This window comes from Hylobates moloch, unplaced genomic scaffold (genome assembly GCF_009828535.3).
Source record: "Hylobates moloch isolate HMO894 unplaced genomic scaffold, HMol_V3 SCAFFOLD_71, whole genome shotgun sequence".
Lineage (NCBI taxonomy): Eukaryota > Metazoa > Chordata > Mammalia > Primates > Hylobatidae > Hylobates > Hylobates moloch.
In genome coordinates, this window is record NW_026652346.1 from 271,973 (window position 1) to 297,260 (window position 25,288).

The 25,288-nt window shown below is 47.0% G+C and overlaps 1 pseudogene; it reads left to right on the forward strand.

Moving 5' to 3' along the window:
- Positions 1 to 24,581: 24,581 nt before the first annotated feature.
- LOC116463837 (small ribosomal subunit protein uS14-like) lies at positions 24,582 to 24,752 on the forward strand (annotated as a pseudogene).
- Positions 24,753 to 25,288: the final 536 nt, after the last annotated feature.

The window sequence follows — 25,288 nt, forward strand, 5'->3', positions numbered from 1 at the left end:
CTACATAGTCTAGCATAGTAAACTCCCCACCCTCCACAGCTGTCACTGCAGGGATGTCCTTGATTTTTCCCATTTCTTCTCTCACAATTTCTGTTTATCCAGGAATGAGCCTTGCTTCTACTACCAGTTCTGCCAATTCAGAGAATTCCCCTACCCCTCTTTTATCTTTGTCTCCCACCTTGGAAGGAGGCCCCATTTTTTTTTTTTTTTTTTTTTTTTTTAGACAAAGTCTCGCTCTGTCGCTCAGGCTAGAGTGTAATGACGCCATCTCAGCTCGCTGCAACCTCTGCCTCCTGGGCTCAAGGATTCTCCTGTCCCAGCCTCCTGAGTAGCTGGGACTAGAGGCGCCTGCCACCACACCCGGCTAAGTTTTGTATGTTTAGCAGAGGTGGGGTTTCACCAGGTTGGCCAGGCTTGTCTCGAACTCCTGACCTCAGGTGATCCTCCTGCCCCAGCCTCCCAAAGTGTTGGGATTACAGGCATGAGCCGCCATGCCTGGCAGGGAACCTCACTTCTATTACAGACTTTGATCCACATCTTCTAACACAAAAGATTCTTATTTCCTCTATTTATTGGTTAATATTCAATTCAGCTGTATGAGACCAAAAACCAAATAATGTCTTTAACAAGATATAATAGAGGCCAGGCGCGGTGGCTCATGCCTGTTGTAATCCCAGTACTTTGGGAGGCCAAGGCAGGCAGATCACCTGAGGTTGGGAGTTCAAGACCAGCCTGACCAACGTGGACAAACCCCGTCTCTACTAAAAATACAAAAAAATTAGCTGGGCATGGTGGCCCATGCTTGTAATCCCAGCTACTCAGGAGGCTGAGGCAGGAGAATCGCTTGAACCCGGGAGGCGGAGATTGCAGCGAGCGGAGATCATGCTATTGTACTCCAGCCTGGGCAACAAGAGCGAAACTCCGTCTGAAAAAAAAAAAAATAATAGAAATGTATTTCTTAGGCCAGGTGCAGTGACTGTCATCCTAGAACTTTGGGAGGACAAGGAGAGAGGATCACTTGAGGCCAGGAGTATGAGGCCAGCATGGCCAATGTGGTGAGACCCTATCTCTACAAAAAATAAAAATAATTAGCTGGGTGTGGTGGTGCATACTTATAATTCTAGCTACTTGGAGCCTGAGGCGGGAGGATCGCCTGAGGCCAGGAGTTTGAGACCAGCCTGGGCAACATGGTAAAACCTTGTCTGTACTAAAAATACAAAAATTAGCTCGGTGTAGTGGTGCATGCATGTACTCTCAGCTACTTGGGAGGCTGAAGCACAAGAATTGCTTGAACCTGGGAGGCAGAGATTGCAGTGGGCCAAGATCTCGCCACTGTACTCCAGCTTGGGTGACAGAGGGAGACTCTGTCTTAAAAAAAAAAAAAGACCTAGAAATCGGTCTTGCAGGGTTGGCATGGTGCCCTCAATGTCAGGGTCCAGGCTTCTTTACACAGAACCTTGTTGCTCCTTACACAGTATCTTGTTACTGCACCATCTTCTGCATGTGACTTCCACTGCATGGCATAGAATGGCTGCTGGAACATCAGCCATCACATCTACATTCCAGCCAGCAGGAAGGAGGAGGGGCTGAAGAACAGTATCTCCTATTTATTTATTTATTTATTTATTTATTTGACAGAGTCTCACTCTGTTGCCCCAGGCTGGAGTGCAGTGGCGTGATCTCGGCTCACTGCAACCTCCACTTCCCAGGTTCAAGCGATTCTCCTGCCTCAGCCTCCTGAGTAGCTGGGATTACAAGTGCGCACCACCATGCCTGGTTAATTTTTTGTATTTTTAGTAGAGATGGGGTTTCACCATGTTGGCCAGGCTGGTCTCAACCTCCTGGCCTTAAGTGATCCACCTGCCTCAGCCTCCCAAAGTGTTGGGATTACAGGCCTGAGCCACCATATCCGGCCGAACTCTTCCTTTAATGATGAGCCTTTGCCCAACCCCCCATTAAGTGAGATTGTAACCTGGCAGAATTGGGAGCCTGAGGCTACACAAAGAACTTTCCTCCCTCTGCCCACCCCTTCCTATGTCCCCTACTTAATGTTGGGCCAGCCTTCCTGCTGGATCCAAGTTACGTCATCCTACACAGGATAGGCTGATTTCTCTTTGCGGCTTATCCATCCTTTTTACCCTTTTCTCTCTTGCTAGTTATGAGCATTTCACACATTTTTTATAGCTTGTCTCTACAAAGTCTTACTTTGTTTTCACAATTTTGTTAAATATTTAACGAGTGTACAGTATTTCCCATGCAATTGGCCAAATAACCTTTTGCTTAGTTGAGACTCTTTTCTGGCCGGGGGTAGAGTGGAGCGCGGGTGGCATACCCTTGTGCTCAGATTTTTTTTTTTGTCTCATTCTGTCACCCGGGGTTGGAGTGCAATGGTGTGATCATATCCCAATGCAGCCTTGAAGTCCTGGGCTCAAGCAGTAATCCTACTTCAGCCTTCTGAATAGCTGGGACCACAGGTGGCACCACCGTGCCCAGCTAATTTTTAAATATTTTATTAATTTGTAGAGACGGGGTCTTGCTATGTTGCCCAGGCTGGTCTTGAACTCCTGGGCTCAAGCGATCCTCCCACCTCTGCTTCCCAAAGTGCTGGGATTACAGGTGTGAGCCACCACGCCCGGCCATCAGAACTGATCAGTACTTTTCTTGGCATTCCTTTTTGCCCATGAACTTGAGTGCTTCTGAAAGGAGTGAAATATGCAATTTAATTCACCAGTAGTACATTGAACTCCACGTTGCCACTCATCTTCCCTGGTATGACCTGGCATCCATCTGATATGGTCCCTGGCATGCTGGTCCAACTGGCTCTCAGATCCTGGTCTCACAGGTTCCAGCCAACCCTGACTTGGTTTTCAGTTTAAATGTTAGCAGTGCACCTTGAATGGCTTCTTGGGAACAGCTGGTGAGGTTACACTAGGTGCTATAGATGTTTGACACCCAGAGAGCTCCTGGCCACTCCTGGCTGCCCTGCAGGTATCAAGTGGCCAAGTGAGAGCTGTGCCGGAAGCACGGGTTCCATAGATGACCTTGGCTGGGGTTCTAGGGACACTGAGTATTTAACACAAGATTGGTGCAGAAGTGAGGAGGACTGGTTTGGGATTCTGCCACCTGGCTTGGGGACAGTGCAGGCTGGCTGTGAGGTTGGCCCAGTGGCCAGCTGGATCCCTTAAACGTCCACAACGTTGGGGACAACAGGGTGGAGTGGAAGAGTAGCCCAGATCCAATGTTGCTTTCACAGTAGCATGTATGGGGAAGAAGAGCTTGTTTGCCAGCCGCTTCCTGAATGCTTTGCTAAATATCATTCATTTAATTCTCGCTTGTAGCATTCAAATGGGGTAGGCTGTATTTTCTTTGCTTTTTTTTTTTTTGAGATGAAGTCTCAGTTTTGTTCCCCAGGCTGGAGTGCAATGGCGTGATCTTGGCTCACTGCAACCTCTGCCTCCCGGGTTCAAGTGATTCTCCTGCCTCAGCCTCCCGAGTAGCTGGGATTACAGGTGCGTACCACTACGCCCGGCTAATTTTTTATATTTTAAGTAGAGATGGGGTTTCACCATGTTGGCCAGGCTGGTCTCCAACTCCTGACCTCAGGTGATCCGCCCACCTTGGCCTCCCAAAGTGCTGGGATTACGGGCATGAGCCACTGCGCCCAGCTCCAGTGGGATAGGCTGTATTTTCACTACAATTTTTTTTTTTTTTTGAGACAGAGTCTCACTCTGTTGCCCAGCCTGGAGTGCAATGGTGTGATCTTGGCTCACTACCTCCTGGGTTCAAGCAATTCTCCTGTCTCAGTCTCCTGAGTAGCTGGGATTACAGGTGCCTGCCATCACGCCCAGCTAATTTTTGTATTTTGAGTAGTAACGGGGTTTCACCATGTTGACCAGTCTGGTCTCCGACTCCTGACCTCAGCTGATCCACCTGCCTTGGCCTCCCAAAGTGCTGAGATTATGGGCATGAGCCACCACACCCAGGCTATTCTTAGTACAAATTAACAGCTGGGAAACTGAAACTGATGCCCAGAGGCGTTATATACAGGTAATGATACGGAGGTTGTTTCTTTTCATCAGCTGGTAAATTGCAGGCTTTGGACTTTGGGTGAGAACTCTGACCTGGATGGGCTGGGCTGTTTCGCAGTGACTCTCTCCTTCTGTGATTTCTGGAAAATCAACTAGAGTCTCTCAGGCCCTCCTGGCCCCTCCCTTCCAAGGAGAGAGGTGTGGGGGTGTGTGCATTGCTGTGGGGTGGGTGTCCCTGCCTGAGTCCCTGTGCTTCCTGGGAGATGATTATCTTCTGCCTCCCATTCTCCCCCAAGTTCTTCCTCCTCTTTTTTTTTTTTTGAGACAGAGTCTCACTGTGTTGCCCAGGCTGGAGTTCAGTGGTGCGATTTCCCCTCATTGCAACTTCTGCCTCCCGGGTTCAAGCGAATCTCCTGCCTCAGCCTCCTGAGTAGCTGGGATTAGAGACCCATGCCACCAAGCTTGGCTATTTTTTTTTTTTGGATAGATACAGGGTTTCGCTATGTTGCCCAGGCTGGCCTTGAACTCCTGGGCTTGAGCGGTCCTCCTGCCTTCAGCCTCCTGAGTAGCTGGAATCGATTACAGGTGTGAGCCACTGCGCCTGGCTTCCCTACTTTCATTCAGTTGTGACATCCTCCCATCCTTGTCCTGGGCACACTTACAAATGTCTGTGCTGCAGGAAACAGTGATGGCCAGAAATGAGAGCGGAAAGATCTTAGAAGAGTGGGGAGAAGTTATTTCCTGGCTGGAGAATATCTTTTTAAGTTACATTTTGGGCCAAGCACGGTGGGTCACGCCTTTAATCCCTGCACTTTGGGAGGCTGAGGTGGGTGGACTGTTTGAGCCCAGGAGTTTGAGATCATCCTGGGCAACATAGGGAGACCCCTTTCTCTACCAAAAATACAAAAATTAGCTGGGTGTGGCGGTGCGTGGCTGTGGTCCCTGCTACTCAGGAGGCTGAGGTGGGAGGATCGCTTGGACCTAGGAAGTCAAGGCTGCAGTGGGCTGAGATCGTGCCACTGCACTCCAGCCTAGGGGATAAAGGGAAACCCCGTCCTAAAAAAAAAAAAAAGGTTATATTTTATTTGGACAGTTAGTGAATTCATAAAATTGAAAAGGTATAAAGTGAAAAGTTCTCTTCTTCCCTGCCTTCTTCGACCCAGTATTCATTCCTAAAGCAGTGTTAGCTGTGGTCCTGTATTGCATATATTACCCACTTTTTTTCTTCATTGTTTTCTGTAGCCCAAACAGGTACATGCATATATCATCAATAGGTATTTTTCTGCCCTGAATCCATGTTTTTACGTAATTGTAGCATCCTTTACACACTCTTCTGTACTTGACTTAAAAAAAGAAACCTAGCTAACAGTATATCTTAAGGATAGTTCCAGATTCGTACATCATAGACTTTCTCATTTTTTTTTTTTTCAGACGGAGTTTAGCTCTGTCACCCAGGCTGGAGTGCAGTGGCGCGATCTCCAATCACTGTAACCTCCGCCCCCCGGAGTTCAAGCGATTCTCCTTCTTCAGCCTCCCAAGTAGCTGGGATTACAGGCGCCCACCACCACACCTGGCTAATTTTTCCATTTTTAGTAGAGGCAGGGTTTCTCCATGTTGGCCAGGCTGGTCTTGAACTCCTGACCTCAAGTGATCCACCTGCCTCGGCTTCCCAAAGTGCTAGGATTACAGGCATGAGCCACCACACCTGGCCCTCATTCTTTATTTTTTCCCTTTTTAATGAAAAGCTGCATACTTTATATTGCGTAAAGGTAGCATAATTTTATTTATTTATTTATTTGGAAATGGAGTTTTGCTCTTGTTGCCCAGGCTGGAGTGCAATGGCATGATCTCAGCTCACCGCGACTTCCGCCTCCCGGGTTCAAGCGAGTCTCCTGCCTCAGCCTCCCGAGTAGCTGGGATTACAGGCACGTGCCACTACTCTCGGCTAATTTTTTATTTTTAGTAGAGATGGGGTTTCTCCATGTTGGTCAGGCTGGTCTCCAGCTCCCGACCTCAGGTGATCTGCCTGCCTTGGCCTTCCAAAGTGCTGGGATTACAGGCGTGAGGCACCTTGCCCAGTTGAAAGTAACATAATTTAATTTGCCCCCCACTGATGAGCATTTAAATTGCTTTCAGTTACTTGCTATTACAAACTTAGTGCACAAATCATTTTGTAGTGTTGCAAGTATATCCCTGGGATAAATTCCTCAACATGTATTACTGGTCACTACCTCCTGCAATATGTAAGAGTTATTGGTTGCCTATAGTTTTGCCAACATAGTATATTTAAAAATAAAATAAAATTGGCTGGATGTGGTGGCTTATGCCTGTAATCCCAGCACTTTGGGAGGCTGAGGTGGGAGGATCGCTTGAGCCCAGGAGTTCAAGACCAGCATGAGCAACATAGTGAGACTCCCAGCTCTCCAAAAAATAAAAAATTGCTGAGTGTGCTGGCTCGTGCCTGTAGTCACAGCTACTTGGGAGGCTGAGATGGGAAGACCGCTTGAGCCCAGGAGTTTGAGGCTGCAGTGATCTGTGATCATGCTACTGTACTCCAGCCTGCGTGACAGAGTGAGAACTTGTCTCAACAAACTCCAAAAACAAAACAAAAAAATTGTCCCATTTAAGAGGTGAATGGTATTTCAGTACAGCTTTACTTTATTTATTTATTTATTTATTTTTGAGACAGAGTCTTGCTCTGTCACCCAGGCTGGAGTGCAGTGGCACAATCTTGGCTCACTGCAACCTCCACCTCCCGGGTTCAAGTGCGCTCCTGAGTTGCTGGGATTACAGACGCACGCCACCATGTGCAGCTCATTTTTGTATTTTTAGTAGAGACGAGGTTTCACCATGTTGGCTAGGCTGGTCTTGAACTCCTGACCTCTTGCTGCCCCGGCCTCTCAAAGTGCTGGGATTACAGGTGCGAGCCACTGTGCCGGACCAGTTACTTTATTTTTAAAAAATTTAAAAATTAATTAATTTTTAAATTAATATATTTAATTAAGTAAGCATTAAGGGTTTAATTAGCTATTTCTTTTGAGACAGAGTCTTGCCCTGTCACCCAGGCTGGAGTGCAGTGGTGCTATCTCGGCTCAGTGCAATCTTTGCCCACTGCAATCTCTGCCTCCCGGGTTCAACTGACTCTCTTGTGTCAGCCTCCCGAGTAGCTGGGATTACAGGCATGCTCCATCATGTCCAGCAAATTTTTGTATTTTTAGTAGAGACGGGGGTTTTGTCATGTTGGCCAGTCTGGTCTTGAACTCCTGACCTCAGGTGATCCACTCACTTTGGCCTCCTAAAGTGCTAGGATTACAGGCGTGAGCCACGGCACCTGGCCTACTTTCTATTATAAGGAAATTTGAGCATCTTTTCATGTGTTTTCCAGTTTTCCAGCTTATTAAGTTCTGCTCTTACCTTTATTAACTTCTATGTGTTCTCTTAGGTTTATTTTATTGTTTGTTTTACAACTTCTGGAATTGGATTTCTAATTAATTTTATTTATTTATTTATTTTTTAGAGACGGGCTCTTGCTATGTTGCCCAGGCTGGAGTTCAGTGGCTATTTACAGGCACAAAACTACTGATCTGCAGGGAGTTTTGACCTGCTCTGTTTCTGACCTGGGCAGGTTCACCCGTCCTTAGACAATCTGGTGGTCCCCCGCTCCCAGGAGGTCGCCACGTTGATGCCAAACTCAGTGCAGACACTGGATTGGCATAGTGCACTACAGCTCAGAATTCCTGGGCTCAAGTGATCCTCCCACCTCAGTAGCTGGGTCTGTAGGTGCACCACCACACTTGGCTGTTTATTTATTTTCATTCTTTCTTATTTATTGACATAATTACTTTAATGCTATACATTGTCCTCTGAGCATTGCTTTTGCTATATCCTGGAGGTCTTATCTGTATTCTTTTCATTATTTTTCTTTTCTTTTTTTTTTTTTTTTTTGAGATGGAGTCTTGCTTTGGCACCCAGGCTGGAGTGCAGTGGCACGATCTTGGCTCACTGTAACCTGCGCCTCCCGGGTTCAAGTGATTCTCCTGCCTCAGCCTTCTGAGTAGCTGGGATTATCAGTGTCCACCACCACACCTGGCTAATTTTTGTATTTAGCAGAGATGGGGTTTCACCATGTTGGCCAGGCTAGTCTTGAACTCCTGACCTCAGGTGATCTGTCCACCTCAGCCTCCCAAAGTGCTGGGATTACAGGTGTGAGCTACCATGCCCGACTAGTGCCCTCTGTTTTGGACACTTCCTCATTCTTTGTCTTTCATGACCTTGACACATTTGAAGACCACTGGCCAGTTAGTTTGTAGAATGTCCCTCAATTTGGATTTGTCCCAATCACTGTGTTAATAAGTATCACATTATTTATATTAAAAATTTTTACTTTTTTGAGACAGAGTCTTGCTCTGTCGCCCAGGCTGGAGTGCAGTGGTGTGATCTCGGCTCACTCGGCTCACTGCAGGCTGCGCCGCCCAGTTCAAGTGATTTTCCTACCTCAGCCTCCTAAGTAGCTGGGACTACAGGCACCCACCACCACGCCCGGCTAATTTTTGTGTTTTTCGTAGAGAGGGGGTTCGCCATGTTTGCCAGGCTGGTCTTGAACTCCTGACCTCAAGTGATCCACCTACCTGGGCCTCCCAAAGTCCTGGGATTACAGGCGTGAACCACTGTGCCTAGCCTTGGTCTTCATTTAATCTGAGATGAACAGTGGATGGAAGCATCTTTTTTTTTTTTTTTTTTTTTTTTTTTTGAGATGGAGTCTCACAGTGTCTCCCAGGCTGGAGTGCAGTGGCACCATCTCAGCTCACTGCAACCTCCGTCTCCCGGTTCAAGCAATTCTCCTACCTCAGCCTCCCAAGTAGCTGGGATTACAGGCACCCACCACCACACCCAGCTAATTTTTGTATTTTTAGTAGAGATCGAGTTTTGCCATGTTGGTCAGTCTGGTCTTGAATTCCTGACCTCAGGTGATCCTCCTGCCTCAGCCTCCCACAGTGTTGGGATTACATGGCACCCAGCCGGAAGCATCTTTGTTGCCTAGGACGGAGTGCCATGGTGCAATCTCAGCTCACTAGAATCTCTGCCTCCCGGGTTCAAGCAATTCTCCTGCCTCAGCCTCCTGAGTAGCTGGGATTACAGGCATGTGCCACCATGTCTGGCTAATTTTGTATTTTTAGTAGAGACGGGGTTACACCATGTTGGTCAGGCTAGTCTCGAACTCTTGACCTGAAGTGATCCACCTGCCTTGGCTTCCCAAAGTGCTGGGATTACAGGCGTGAGCCACCACGCCTGGCCGGAAGCATCTTAACATGTAAAATTGCAGATGCAGGCTTAGCAATTTAGACACTTGCACCCAAGATGCACATATTACTAGAGCAATGCCAAGCAAATGTGATTCTGTGGGGTTTCTGTTTGATTTTTAATTTGGAAAGGATTCTGGTTGAGTGAGGTGGCTCACACCTGTAATCTCAGCATTTTTGGGAGGCTGAGGTGGGCAGATCACTTGAGGCCAGGATTTTGAGAGCAGCCTGGCCAACATGGTAAAACCCTGTCTCTACTAAAATTATAAAAATTAGCTGGGCATGGTGGTGGGCACTGGTAATCCCAGCTATTTGGGAGGCTGAGGCAGGAAAATTGCTTGAAGCTGGGTGGCAGAGGTTGCAGTGAGCCAAGATTGTGCCACTGCACTCCAGCCTGGGTGATACAGCAAGACTCCGTCTCAAAAGAAAAAGATTCTAAGGCATGGCAAATAAGATTTAAAGTTGTACAATACTATGTCAAATCTCAATGTGACTTAAATGTAGGAATTATAACCAGGATGTCCTTCAGTCCTTGGATTTCTCCAGCCTTCTTCATTTGTTGATATAGTTTGGATGTTTGTCCTTTCCAGATTGCATGTCGAGATGTAATCCCCAGTGTTGGAGATGAGCCCTTGGTTGGAGGTATTTGGCTCATGGGGGTGGATCTCTCATGAATGGTTCAGTGCCAACCCCTTGGTGCTGTTTTGCAATAGTGAGTGGGATCTGGTTAAGAGTGTGGCACCTCCCTCCCACACTCTCTCTTGCTCTCTCTCTTGCCTTGTGACATGCCAGGCCCCCTTCAACTTCCCCTGTAAGTGGAAGCTTCCTGAGGTCCTCACCAGAAGCAAATGCTGGCGCCATGCTTCCTGTACAGCCTGCAGAACCGTGAGCCAAATAAACCTCTTTTCTTTATAAATCACCCAGTCTTAGGCATTTATAGCAATGCAAGAATGGCCTAACACGTTTGTTTTGCAACTATGAGTGTGAATCAACATATTGGTTCTTTTCAATGCTGAAAACATTGTGCTTTAATTGTGAGACACATAAGGCTGGCATATGGGTTACCAAAATTATGATTCTTGAATGTCCTGGCAGATATTTCAAAGTAAAATAATGAAAATTTATAGAAAGGAATTGAGGAATAAAAGAATTTAAATAAGAATAAGTTTAATAAATTTAAATAAGAATTTAAGGCCAGGCGTGGTGACTCATGCCTGTAATCCAGCATTTGGGAGGCCGAGGTGTGTGGATCACCTGAGGTCAAGAGTGTGAGACTAGCCTGGCCAACGTGGCGAAACCCCGTCTCTACTAAAAATACAAAAATTAGCCGGGCATGGTGGCAGGCGCCTGTAATCCCAGCTGCTCAAGAGGCTGAGGCAGGAGAATCACTTGAACCTGGGAGGCGGAGGCTGTAGTGAGCCAAGATCGCACCACTGCACTCCAGCCTGGGTGACGGAGTGAGACTCTGTCTCAAAAAAAAGGCTGGGTGCGGTGGCTCATGCCTGTAATCCCAGTACTTTGAGAGGCTGAGGCGGGTGAATCACCTGAGGTTAGGAGTTCAAGACCAGCCTGGCCAACATGGCGAAATCCTGTCTCTACTAAAAAATACAAAAAATTATCTGGGTGTGGTGGCGGGCACCTGTAATCCCAGCTACTTGGGAGACTGAGGCAGGAGAATCGCTTGAATCTAGGAGGTAGAGGTTGCACTGAGCCGAGATTGCACCACTGCCCTCTAGCCTGGGCAACACAGTGAGACTCCGTCTCAAAATAAACAAACAAACAAACAAATGAATAAATAAATAAATAAATAAATAAAATAAATAAATAAAAAGGTGTTCGGCTCTATAAAGATCTACTTTTCCCCAAATCTATTTTTTTCTTTTTAAGGGACAGGGTCTTGCTCTGTCACCTAGGCTGTAGTACGGTGGCATGATCATAGCTCACTGCAGCCTCAAATTCCTGGGCTCAAGTGAGCCTCCCACCTCAGCCTCCCCAGTAGCTGGGACTACAGGTGTGTGCCACCACGCTGGGCTAATTTTTGCATTTTTTGTAGAGAAGGGGTCTTGCTATGTTGCCCAGGCTGGTCTCGAACTCGTGAACTCAAGCAATCTGCCCGCCTCAGCCTCCCAAAGTGCTGGGATTACAGAAGTGAGCCACTGTGTCTGGTCTACATTTTTATTCTAAATTGAGCATTAAGGGAATGCAGTCTTTTAATCAGAACTCTGCCAATGCTTTTTATCTAGTCGCCTATTGCCTCTTTTGTCTTCTATGAAATTTTTGTCTCAAGAAAAGCAGGATTACATTTTTTTTCCTTGACAGATTGAGTTGGTGGTGTGTATTCTTGGTTACCAAAATGCTCACATAGCTTTAGGTTTTGAATGGGTAAATATTCATGATGCATGAAAAAGCATAATACGTATTGTGTGATCTCAGTCCCATAAGATTGGATGTTCTGCCTACACCCAGGACCCTAGAAGGAATGTCAAGCTGTAAAATGCTGGTGATTGTGGATGTTTGTTGTTTTTTGCTTCCTGTGTTTTTCAATTTCCTATTTTTTTATTTTTATTTTTTAGGCAGAGTCTCGCTTTGTTACCCAGGCTGAAGTACAATGATGCAGTCTTGGCTCACTGCAACCTCCGCCTCCTGGGTTCAAGCGATTCTCCTGCCTCAGCCTCCTGAGTAGCTGGGATTACAGGCACATGCCACCATGCCCAGCTAATTTTTGTAATTTTAGTAGAGATGAGGTTTCACCATGTGGGCCAGGCTGGTCTTGAATTCCTGACTTCAGGTGATCCGCCCGCCTTGGCCTCCCAAAGTCCTAAGATTACGGGTATGAGCCACCGTGCCCGGCCTATCTCTTCTATCTAATTGTATTTTTGTAGCTATCAACCAACCTCTCTTCACTGCCCCCTCCCTACACTCTGATAACTGTCAGTCTACTCTACCTCCTCCACGAGGTTCTTTTTTTTTTTTTTTTTTTTTTTTTGAGACAGAGTCTTTCTCTGTTGCCCAGGCTGGAGAGCAGTGGCATGATGTTGGCTCACTGCAACCTCCGCCTCCTGTGAGTCAAGTGATTCTCCTGCCTCAGCCTCCCGAGTAGCTGGGATTATAGGTGTGCAGCACCATGCCCGGCTAATTTTTGTATTTTTATAGAGATGGAGTTTCACCATGTTGGCCAGGATGCTCTCAAACTCCTGACCTCAAATGATCTGCTCCCCTCGGTTCCCAAAGTGCTGGGATTACAGGCGTGAATCTCACTGGTGTGAGAACTTAGAGGCACCTCTCCCACCTGCGCCCAGCCGGCCTCTTCTAGAATTTTATATAAATGGAATAGTCATATTGTCTACTATTTGACTTTTTTCACTATCCTAATGTTGTTGTAATTCTTCCACGTCAGTTCACATATATTTCATTCCTTCTTATTGCCAAATAGGATTCCATTGTATGGATATACCAAAATATATCCCTTCACCATCTGATAGCCTCCCTTCTTAATTTTTAGCTATTATAATTTTTAGCTATTATAATTTTTAGCTATTATAATTAGTACACTCAAAACTCTTGTGTGTATACATGTTCATTTCTCTTAAGTAAATACCTAGATCAAGATAATCAGGCTGGACGAGGTGGCTCATGCCTGTAATCCCAGCACTCTGGGAAGCTGAGGCTGGAGGATTGCTTGAGCCCAGGAGTTTGAGACCGGTTTGGGCAACATGGTGAAACTCTGTCTGTACAGAAAAATAAAAAAAATTAGCCGGGTGTGGTGGTGCATGCTTGTAATCCCAGCTACCCAGGAGGCTGAGACAGGAGGATTGCTTGAACCCGGAAGGTTGAGGCTGCAGTGAGCTGTGATCACACAACTGCATTCCAGCCTGGGTAACAAAATGAGACCCTGTCTCAAAAAAAAAAAAAAGAAAGAAAAAGAAAGATGATGGGGCACAGTGGCTCACACCTGTAATCCCAGCACTTTGGGAGGCTGAGGCGGGTGGATCACCTGATGTCAGAAGTTCGAGACCAGCCTGGCCAACATGGTGAAACCTGGTCTCTACTAAAAATACAAAAAAATTAGCTGGGTGTGGTGGTGGGCACCTGTAATCCCAGCTACTTGGGAGGCTGAGGCAGGAGAATTGCTTGAACCTGGGAGGCGGAGGTTGCAGTGAGCTGAGACTGTGCCACTGCACTACAGCCTGGGCGACAGAGAGAGACTGTTTCAAAAAAGAAAAAGAAAAAAAATGATAATCAGCAGGACCAAGAAATGGGAACAAAGACTGTTTGCTGCTCACAACAGATGCTACTCGGTGTCACCATGAGCTTGTTAGGTAAACATCCAAAGAGAGAGGGAGGAAAGAAAAAATATATTTTAGCCACCTAGAATTACGAGTAGTTCTACAAATTATACTAAAAAAAAAGAAGGAAAAAAGGTACTGATTATCTTGCGGTGGGGGGTGTCCCCAGAGAGGCTGCTGGTTGGAGACACAGGGCCCGTTTCCTCTTCCCAATTTCCCTCTTGTCAGCCAGAGACAAAGAACTCAGGCTTCAGGTGGCTCAAAACGTAAAGGAAGAAAAAAAGAAAAAAAAGAGGCCGGCCACAGTGGCTCACGCCTGTAATCCCAGCACTTTGGGAGGCTGAGGTGGGTGGATCACGAGGTCAGGAGTTCGAGACCAGCCTGACCAACATGGTGAAACCCCGTCTCTACTAAAAATCTAAAAATTAGCTGGGCATGGTGGTGGAGGTAATCGCCATTTGCACACCAGGCTGGGCAACAAGAGTGAAACTCTGTCTCAAGAAAAAAAAAAAAAGAGAGAGAGAGAGAGACTGCTGCTTCAGGAAGTTAGAAGTCCAAGAAAAAAAGGAGAACTTTAAACTTTAAGTATTGAGCAAACACCAGGTCTAGCAAACATAATGTTAGCTCTAGATTACTTATTGATTAATGAGCAAACCTGAAGGTACAGGGAGAAAAATAAAAGGTGACTAACTAAATTATATATACATATAAAATATACATACATAATATATGTGATACAATACATATATTAATGCATATATGTACACATTATGTATATATTATATGTATATTGTATATTAATATATAATACACTATATATTATTATATGTACCATATATGTATATTACATATATATGTATATTACATATATATTCTATACACATATTATATTATATATGTATGTATAATTTATCTAGTCACCTTTTATTTTCTCCTTGTACCTAGAAGTACAATATATAGTTAAATATATTGTATATATTATATACTATATATTATATATGTAGAAATGTATACCTTATATGTACATATGTATATTATATGTAATACATTATATGTATTATATATAATATACATATGTACATATATAATATTTTAATATAAATATAAATAGACAAATTGAGTATACAATATATTTTCTATAGTTTGATTCAACTGGAAATTCAAAATTCATATAACAAAAATATAAAAAAGGACACTGGGTTTTGTGCCTCTACAATGTAGGTTCTAACTTTAACCTTTCAAAAAATGCACTAGGCCAGGCTTGGTGGCTCACACCTGTAATCCCAGCACTGTAGGAGGCCAAGGTGGGAGGATTGCTTTAGGCCAGGAGTTTGAGACCAGCCTGGGCAACATAGTGAGACCCTTGCCTTTACAAAAAAAAAAAAAATTAGCCGGATATGGTGGTGAATGGCTGTTGTCCCAGCTACTCAGGAGACTGAAGCAGGAGGATTGCTTGACCCCTGGAGGTTGAGGCTACAGTGAACCATGATAGTGCCACTGTACTTCAGCCTGGGTGACAGAGGGAGACCCTGCCTCCAAAATAAAAAAAAGAAGAAAGGAGCCCCATCCCACATGCCAGATGCCAGACAACATCACCCCAAAATCTCACTGCTGGAGATGACATCATCTCAGATGACATCACCCCAACCCAGGGCCTTGACACTGGAGATGACTTCACCCCTTACACTAAACCTTCACTCCTTGCTTGGGTGGCAAACCTAGGTCATGCCCATGGATTTACCTCTCCTAAGACACAAATGGACGCAGGACATTTTTACTTTTCTTTCTGAACTCCCTGCCTGCATAGGCTATGATCTTAGTACGCTGCTTGCTCTCTGCTCAAACGTACACCCCCTCATATCCATCCCTAAAAGAAACTCTGGCCATGTGCGAGCCAATCTGGAAGCCATGCTGGTGTGTGACAGCGTCATTCCACTCTGCTCTAGGTCCAGAATTGATCTGTTCCCTTGGCCCCACCCTAGACGGTGGAGTGGGTGGCTCTGCATGGGATTTCAGGTCACAATGGGTGCCTTCATGTGCTTCAACTGTTTACGCTCATCCAAGGCCTTACTCAGCATGGCACGTAGCTCAGACTTCTCTGACAGCCTTTAATATCTACACCATTCGAACGGTGCCCGTTGGAATATGCACAAGGTCTCACGCCTAGGTCAGTGGTATTAGGAACAACAGACCAAAGGTTGCTGGCTAGACTTTAGAAGTAGATCACCATATCCACATGGGCCAAGCTGGTAGCCAGAGTATGAACTTAAAGGCGCCTCTCTCACCCAGCAGGCTGGGCTTCCTGCATTCCTGCCACTTCCTTTATTTTTATTTATTTATTTATTTATTTATTTATTTATTTTGAGACCGAGTCTCACTCTGTTGCCCAGGCTGGGGTGCAATGGTGCGATCTCGGCTCACTACAACTTCTGCCTCCCAGGTTCAAGCGATTCTCCTGCCTCAGTCTCCTGAGTAGCTGGGACTACGGGCGCAAGTGACCAAGCCCGGCTAATTTTTATATTTTTAGTAGAGACGGGGTTTCACCATGCTGGGCAGGTCTCGAACTCTCTACCTTCACGAGGTTCTTTCTTTCTTTCTTTCTTTGAGAGAGTCTTGCCCTGTTGCCCAGGCCTCGAACTCCTGACCTCAAGTCTTGAACTCCTCTCCTCAAGTGATCCACCTGCCTCGGCCTCTTGGCCTCCCAAATTGCTGGGATTATAGGCATGAGCCACTGTGCCCAGCCCCCCCGCCACTTTCTTTAAATGGAGCATTTAGACATCTGCCCTTGAACTTCAAGTGACTGGCACTGTATTCCCCTCTCTATATACGTACTGCGAGTTGACACATGCTCTCTCCACTTGACTCTACTCCTATTCTCTCTCTCTCTACTTGACCTGGGGTTGGAGGACTGCTCTCCCGTCTCCTCATGCTGTTTTCCCAACTCACGGTGCCCTCCTGACTAATGGTGCCCTTCCTGCCTAGGAGGCCCTTATTTATTGTCTGTAAAAAATCTCTGGGGCCAGGCACAGTGGCTCATTTCTTTAATCCCAGCACTTTGGGAGGCCGAGGCAGGAGGATCACTTGAGCCCTGGAGTTCAAGACCAGCCTGGGCAACATGGTGAGACTCCATCTCTATAAAATAATAATAATAATAATAATAATAATAATAATAATAATAATAAAAAGAAATCTTTGAACTAGTTTCCTATTGTGATGGTGTCAGAAGCATTTGAACCAGAGCGACCCCATCTTGAGTAGGGACTGGGTAGAATGAGCTGAGACCTGCTGGGCTGCATTCCAAGAGGTTAGGCATTCTTAGTCACAGGATGAGACAGGACGTCACAAGATACAGGTTACAAAGACACTGATAAAATGGGATGCAATAAAAAAAGTCGGCCATGGCCAGGTGCGGTGGCTCACGTCTGTAATTCCAGCACTTTGGGAGGCCGAGGCGGGCGAATTACAAGGTCAGGAGTTTGAGACCAGCCTGGCCAACATAGTGAAACCCCGTCTCTACTAAAAATAGAAAAAATTAGCCGGGTGTTGTGGTGGGCCCCTGTAATCCCAGCTACTCAGGAGGCTGAGGCAGGAGAATCACTTGAACTCGGGAGGTGGAGGCTGCAGTGAGCTGAGATTGTGCCATTGCACTCCAGCCTGGGCGACAGAGCGACTCCATCTCAATAAAAGCCAGCCAAAACTCGCCAAAACCAGGATGGCAACAAGAGTGACCTGTGGCTGTCCTCACTGCTCATAATATGCTAATTATAACACATTAGCTTGCTAAATGGCACTCCTACCAGTGCTGTGACAGTTTGCAAATGCCATGGCAACGCCCAGAAGTTACCCTATATGGTCTAAAAGGGGGAGGAATTCTCAGTTCTGGGAAATTCCTACCCCTTGTCTGGAAAACTCATGAATAATCCACCCCTTCTTTAGCATACGATCAATAAATAACCATTAGAAAATAGCCAGCCAACAAAACAAACAAACAAAAAGGAAGACCAAAAAATAAAAGACAAAACGAAACAAAAATGGCCAACCAGCAGCCATTGGGGCTGCTCTATGAAGTAGCCATTCTCCTGTTTTTTCACTTCTGTAATAAACTTGCTTTCGCTTCACTCTGTGGACTCACTCCAAAATTTTTTTTTTTTTTTTTAAGACAGAGTCTCGCTCTGTCACCCAGGCTGGAGTGCAGTGGCGCGATCTCCCGAGTAGCTGGGACTACAGGCACGCCTGCCACTATGCCCGGCTAATTTTTTGTATTTAGTAGAGATGGGGTTTCACCATGTTAGCCAGGATGGTCTCGATCTCCTGACCTTGTGATCCGCCCACCTCGGCCTCCCAAAGTGCTGGGATTATAGACGTGAGCCACTGCGCCTGGCCCTTCCAAATTCTTTCTTGCGCAAGATCCAAGAACCCTCTCTTGGGGATTGGATCAGGAACTGTTTCTGGTAAAAGTGCTTTCCTGAATTTGTGACTTCCATCTGAAGAACCAGGGGAAATCTGAGGCTGAGTTTTCCCTGGGGCGCCTGGGGGAACACAAGATTGGGCTCCCAGAGCCAAAGAGACCATCCAGCAGGCATAAACTGGACGTGGTGGTCACACAAAAGCCACGAGGGCGTCTGCCAGTATAAGCAAGTTTCCCCAGTGAGGGACCTTTAGGGATCCCTTAGCATTACGCCATCCACCAGGTCCGTAAGTATCCTGTGAAAAGCCCACTGTGAACACTATGCCCAGCTTCCCTTCATTTCTCCTTAAAGCAGGTTTGCTAGCTGCTCTGCTACTGAGACCCCCAGGTAGCTCTCAAAGCAGGGTGTCTTTCCATGTTCTTGCTTGCCCCACTCCCCAGTAGCTTGGGCCTGCTGTGGCTGGTTATGTTAGAGTAGGTATCTAGGCAGACATGAGCAGTGTAGGAGAGGATGCCCAGTTCCCTTCCCCAGGAATGTCAAGTGATGAGTAGGTTGTGGTCAAGTGGTTGTTAAACTGTCTTTCTGAAATAATAATTGGTTGTAGCTGGCGCCAGGGAAAGGCGGGTTCCCAATAGATAGAAAACACCTGAGGCTGGTGATCAGCAGCTTCGCGATAAGATCTCAGGAGTTGGGTGAGTGGGGCTCAAGCATGTGCACTAAGAGGCAACATGGCAGAGCTTAAGTGGTATTTCTTTTTTGTTTTGTTTTAGACGGAGTCTTGCTCTGTTGCCCAGGCTGGAGTGCAGTGGAGCGATCTCAGCTCACTGCAACCTCCAACTCCTGAGTTCAAGTGATTCTCCTGCCTCAGCCTCCCAAGTAGCTGGGATTACATGCGCATGCCACCATGCCCAGCTAATTTTTTTTTTTTTTTTGTATTTGTATTAGAGATGGAGTTTCACCATGTTGGCCAGGATGGTCTCAATCTCTTGACCTCGTGATCTGCCCGCCTCAGCCTCCCAAGTGTTGGGATTACAGGTGTGAGCCACCACGCCTGGCCGCAGCTAGTTTTTATACTTTTAGTAGAGAGGGGGTTTCACCATGTTAGCCAGGCTAGTCTTGAACTCCTGACCTCAAGCGATCCTCCTGCCTTGGCCTCCCAAAGTGTTGGGATTACAGGTGTGAGCCACTGCACTTGGCCAACTGATCTATGTCTTCCCAGGAACCCTCGGCTGGTAGGGGAAAAACGCCTCAAATGAGCATGTGCACACCTTCAGTAAACACACTGTTCCCACCCCAAGGGAAAATCAAGGGAGAAGAGACACAAAGCCCCGGAACCATGCCAATATATAAAACCCCAAGTCAGGGGTTCAACAGTGCACTTGAATCTCTCAAGTTGCCTGCATGGACCTCTTCCAAGTGTACTTTACTTCCTTTCTTTCCTCTAAAACTTTTTAAAAAAAATTTATATTAATTAATTAATTTATTTATTTTTGAGACAGAGTCTTGCTCTGTCACCCAGGCTGGAGTGCAGTGGCGTGATCTCAGCTCACTGCAACCTCTGCCTCCTGGGTTCAAGTGATTCTCCTGCCTCAGCCTCCCCAGTAGTTGGGATTACAGGCGCCCACCACCACGCCTGGCTAATTTTTGTATTTTTAGTAGAGACGGGGTTTTGCTATGTTGGCCAGCCTGGTCTTGAACTCCTGGCCTCAAGCAATACGCCCACCTTGGCCTCCCAAAGTGCTGGGATTATAGGCATGAGCTGTCCCATGCCTGGCCTTGTTCCTGTTCTAAAATTTTTTAATAAACAGACTCCTGCTCAAAAACTTGCCTCAGTCTCTCACTCTGCCTTATGCCCCTCAGAGGAATTATTTCCTTCAAGGAGGCAAGAATTGAATTGCTACAGACCCGTATGGATTCGCTGCTGCTAACAAAAGAAGCATCCCATGAAAGGGACACTGCAAACGCCACGTCCTTCATTTCCCATTAAAGCAGGGTTACTAGCTGCTCTGCTACTGAAACCCCCATTTAGTTGGGGGCTTTCAAAGCAAGATCTCTTCCCATGTTCTTGCTTTCCCCACCCTGCCAATAGCTTGAGACTGCTCTTGTGGGTTACTTGGTGTGAGGCTCATGGTAGAGGTGTTACAGGAAAGGAGTCCCGATCCAGACCCTTCAAGAGAGGGTTCTTGGATTTTGCGTAAGAATTCAGGGCGAGTCCGTAAAGCGAAAGCAAGTTTATTGGGAAAATAAAGATATACAATAGTGGCTACTCCATAGACAAAGCAGCCCCGAGGGTGGCTGGTTGACCATTTTTATGGTTATTTCTTGATGACATGCTAAACAAGGGGTGGATTATTCATGCCTCCTCTTTTTAGACCATATAGGGTAATTTCCTGACGTTGCCATGGCGTTTGTAAACTGTCATGGTGCTGGTGGGAGTGTAGCGGTAAGGATGATCAGAGGTCACTCTCTTCACCATCTTGGTTTGGTGGGTTTTGGCCGGCTTCTTTACTGAAACTAAGGGAGGAGACCACCCCTCATATTGTCTTATGCCCAATTTCTGCCTCCAAAGAAAGAAGAAGGAAAAATTAAGAGGCAGAAATGAAATCCACAAGCAGACAGCCCAGCACCACACCCTGGGCCTGGTTGTTAAAGATCGACCCCTGACCTTATCGGTTATGTTATCTATAGATTACAGACATTATATAGAAAAGCACTGTGAAAATCCCTGTCCTGTTCTGTTCCATTCTAATTACCGGTGCATGCAGCCCCCAGTCACATACCCTCTGCTTGCTCAATCAATCACGACCCTCTCACGCAGACCCCCTTAGAATTGTGAGCCCTTAAAAGGGACAGGAATTGCTGACTCAGAGAGCTCGGTTGTTGGAGACATGAGTCTTGCCGAAGCTCCTGGCTGAATAAAGCCCTTTCTTCTTTAACTCAGTGTCTGAGGAGTTTTGTCTGTGGCTTGTCCTGCTACAAAACCTGTTTTATCAGCAAGGTCTTTATGACCTGTATCTTGCACTGACCTTCTATCTCATCCTGTGACTTAGAATGCCTTAACCGTCTGAGAATGTGCCCAGTAGGTCTCAGCCTCATTTTACCCAGTTCCTATTCAAGATGGAGTTGCTCTGGTTCACCTGCCTCTGACAGAGGCATGGTATTCCATTTCTCCAGGGCTAGTCTCTGTCTCAGGCAAGCTCTTTGCTCCTGGGTCTTGGGGATGGAATTTCTCAGCATATCTGTCCTTCCTCATGGCAGCCAAGCTTTTCCTTATGTCTTTGGATTCGGGGGGTCTTTGGCAGGACAGAATTTCTCATCCCTACTCCCATGGTGGCTGACCTCTCTGTATCAGTGCAGGCTTCTGAGTGCAAGCAGCTGTCCTTCCCTCCACCAGGGCACTCAGCTTTGCCTCTAGTTCTTCTTCAGCAGCAGCTAGCTTGGAAATGAGGGCAGGAGGATGTGTAACCACCTGAGAGGTTCTTCTTGCCTACTGCATAAAGAAACACTATGGCATTGTAGTAGAGAAAGAGTTTAATAGACACAAGGCTGGCCATGCCACATGGGAGATGGAGTTAGCACTCAAATCATCTTGTCCAAAGCTTGTATGTTAGGGATGTCATGGGAAAATGACAGCTGGTGGTGTGGGGTAAAAGAATTTGTGAAGACAGTTGTAATAAAGGAAGCCAGATTTATTAGACAAAGTAGGAAAATACGTTGCCAGAGAGATAACAGGCTACCAGTGGAAGAGAAACTGACTGCAAAAAACAAACTCGCTGGAGATTTTATAGGGTACTGTTTATGCTGTCTGTTGAAGAGGGCTTTATGTAGTACTGATAACATCAAGGTTGCAGTGAGCTAACTTGCAGGTGTCTGGTGATAGCTGGGTGCAGGAAAGATTGTGAGTTACTTGTGCAGGAGGGCTGTGTGTCCTGGACCATGAAGAAAGACAGACTTGTTGCTTATCTGCTTTCTCTTTTTGCTTTCCCTTGGTTCCACCAGCCCGACTCCCTTTCCCTAATTAGGACTCCACAAGGGGATGAGGGTGGCCAGGTAATAGGTGCTTGCTGCTGATTGGTTAGGGCGGAGATGAAATTCTGCCTCCTGCAGGCAGAATTGCTTCTGGGCAGGGCTACAGGGGTGGGTTTGGTGGGGGATTCAGGTGGGTTCAGGTGGAGCCACGGATCTCTGACGTGCAAAAATCCTGAAAAGACATCTCAAAAGGCCAATCTTAGGACTGAAGCTCCTCTCCTCCTCCAAGCCTGATGGTCTCCCATTGGCTTTACAAAAGGCTTTGGGGAGGAGAGGAGTTTCAGGGCAAGGCCTATTATCATTTGAATGATAACCTAAAATGTCTTCCAAAGTTAGCTTGGCCCAGTAGCCCCCAAATAATCAAGGGAAAGACAAGATGGTGCAGGTGGAGGGCGTTAACACTGCTTACTATTATAATTTTTCTCAGTGATATAATTTTCTTTTTAAATTTAATTTTATTTTTTTTTGCACACAAAACAATAAACATTTTCTAAAAGTACATACAAACAAAAAGATGCATATCAAACATATTAGGAAGGTTGCACATGGGAAGACGGGGAATAGAAATGGGGGGTGGGAGCCAAAGAAAATAAATGAGAGAGGGACTTTGTATGGATCAATGATAATGACTCAATCCTCTATTTGACGAAGAAGAAGGAGAAGGAAGAGGAAGAAAAAGAAAGTGGGATAAAGGATCAGAAAGGGAGGAAAATAGAAAAAATTAGAGTATGACTTCAGGGTAGACCTGTTTTGTTGTCGCTTGGTTTGTTGGTTGGTTTGACAGTTGTATTTTTCATATGTTTCGCCATGTTGGCCAGGCTGGTCTCGAGCTCCTAGCCTCAAGTGATCAACCCGCCTCAGCCTCCCAGAGTACTGGGACTACAGGCGTGAGCCACCACATCCAGCCCCCACATTGCTTCTGGCCTCTGTGGTAGACCTCCCAGACGGGGCGGCTGGGCAGAGGCGCTCCCCACATCCCAGACGGGGCGGCCGGGCAGAGATGCTCCTCATTTCCTAGACGGGGTGGCGGACGGGCAGAGGGGCTCCTCACTTCCTGGACGGGGCGGCTGGGCAGAGGCGCTCCTCACATCCCAGACGATGGGTGGCCGGGCAGAGGCGCTCCTCACATCCCAGAAGGGGCGGCCGCGCAGAGGCGCTCCTCACCTCCCAGACGGGGCGGCCGGGCAGAGGCGCTCCTCACTTCCCAGACGGGGCGGCCGGGCAGAGGTGCTCCTCACTTCCCAGACGGGGTGGCCGGGCAGAGGAGCTCCTCATAACCCAGACGATGGGCGGCCAGGCAGAGACGCTCCCCACCTCCCAGACGGGGTGGCAGCCGGGCAGAGGCTGCAATCCCAGCACCCTGGGAGGCCAAGGCAGGCAGCTGGGAGGCGGAGGCTGCAGCGAGCCAAGACCACGCCACCGCACTCCAGCCCGGGCAACACCGAGCACCGAATGAGCGAGCCTCCGTCTGCAGTCCCAGCACCTCGGGAGGCCGAGGTGGGCAGAGCACTGGAGGTCAGGAGCTGGAGACCAGCCTGGCCTACATGGCGAAACCGCGCCTCCAGCCAAAGGAGAAAAACCAGGGAGGGGTGGTGGCGCGCGGCGGCAATCCCAGGTGGCCCGCAGGCCAGGGCAGGAGAATCACGGGAGCCAGACGCAGGGAGTCTGCAGCGAGCCGAGTTTATTCCAGCCTGGGCCACAGAGAGGGACGGAAGGAAGGAAGGAAGGAAGGAGGGAAGGAGGGAAGGAGGGAAGGAAGGAAGGAATTTCAAACTCCTGACTGTCAGGCCTCTGAGCCCAAGCTAAGCCATCATATCCCCTGTGACCTGCACGTATAAATCTAGATGGCCTGAAGTAACTGAAGAATCACAAAAGAAGTGAAAATGGCCTGTTCCTGCCTTAACTGATGACATTACCTTGTGAAATTCCTTTTCCTGGCTCATCCTGGCTCAAAAGCTCCCTCACTGAGCACCTTGTGACCCCCACCCCTGCCCACCAGAGAACAACCCCCCTTTGACTGTAATTTTCCTTTACCTACCCAAATCTTATAAAACGACCCCACCCCTCTCTCCCTTCACTGACTCTCTTTTCCGACTCAGCCCGCCTGCACCCAGGTGATTAAAAGCTTTATTGCTCACACAAAGCCTGGTGGTCTCTTCACAGGGACTCGAGTGAAACTGACCTCAAGTGATCTGCCCTCCTTGGCCTCCCAAAGTGCTGGAATTACAGGTGTGAGCCCCTGCGGCCTGGCCCCTGAGGCCAATTTTATACATTTTAGAGGGACGGAAGTTACAGGCATATGTCAATCAATACATGTAAACTGTACATTGGTTCAGTCAGGAAAGGTGGAACAATTTGGGGTGCGGGGCAGGGGACTTCCAGATAATAGATAAATTCCAAGATTTTCTGATTGGAAATTGGTTGAAAGAGTAAAGTTATGATCTAAAGACCTGGAATCAACAGAAAGGCATGTCTGGTTTAAAGATAAGAGGTTGTGGCCTTTTACCTCGTTGCACTTCTGAGAGCAAGATGGGTCACCGGCAGCTGTACTGGAGCCACCAGTGAATATTTGGCCAGGGTTCTCATTCTTGTCACATCTGCCCAAACCAGCATGGTCTGATCCAGAAATATGCCCTCAATATGTGCCGCCAGTGTTTCCGTCAGTACAGGAAAGATATGGGTTTCATTAAGTTATACTAACTGATCTTCCTTGAAAGGATTATCCAAGGCATCTACCCAGTGAAGAACCATGATAGTGGCTGGGCACGGTGGCTCACGCCTGAAATCCCAGCACTTTGGGAGGCTGAGGCGGGCAGATCACGAGGTCAGCAGATCGAGACTATCCTGGCCAACATGGTGAAACCTCATCTCTACTAAAAATACAAAAATTAGCTGGGCGTGGTGGCATATGCCTGTAATCCCAGCTACTCAGGAGGCTGAGGCAGGAGAATCGCTTGAACCTGGGAGGTGGAGGGTTGCAGTGAGCTGAGATTGCACCACTGCACTCCAGCCTGGCAACAGAGCAAGACTCCGTCAAAAACACACAAACAAACAAACAAAAAAACCAAAAAACCATGATAGCTTTTTGCACATAAAATAAACATTTTTTAAAAAGATAAGGGGTTGTGGAGACCACTTGTTTTTTTTTTTGACAGAGTCTCGCTCTGTTGCCCAGGCTGGAGTGCAGTGGCGCAATCTTGGTTCACCGCAACCTCCACCCTCTGGATTCAAGCGAT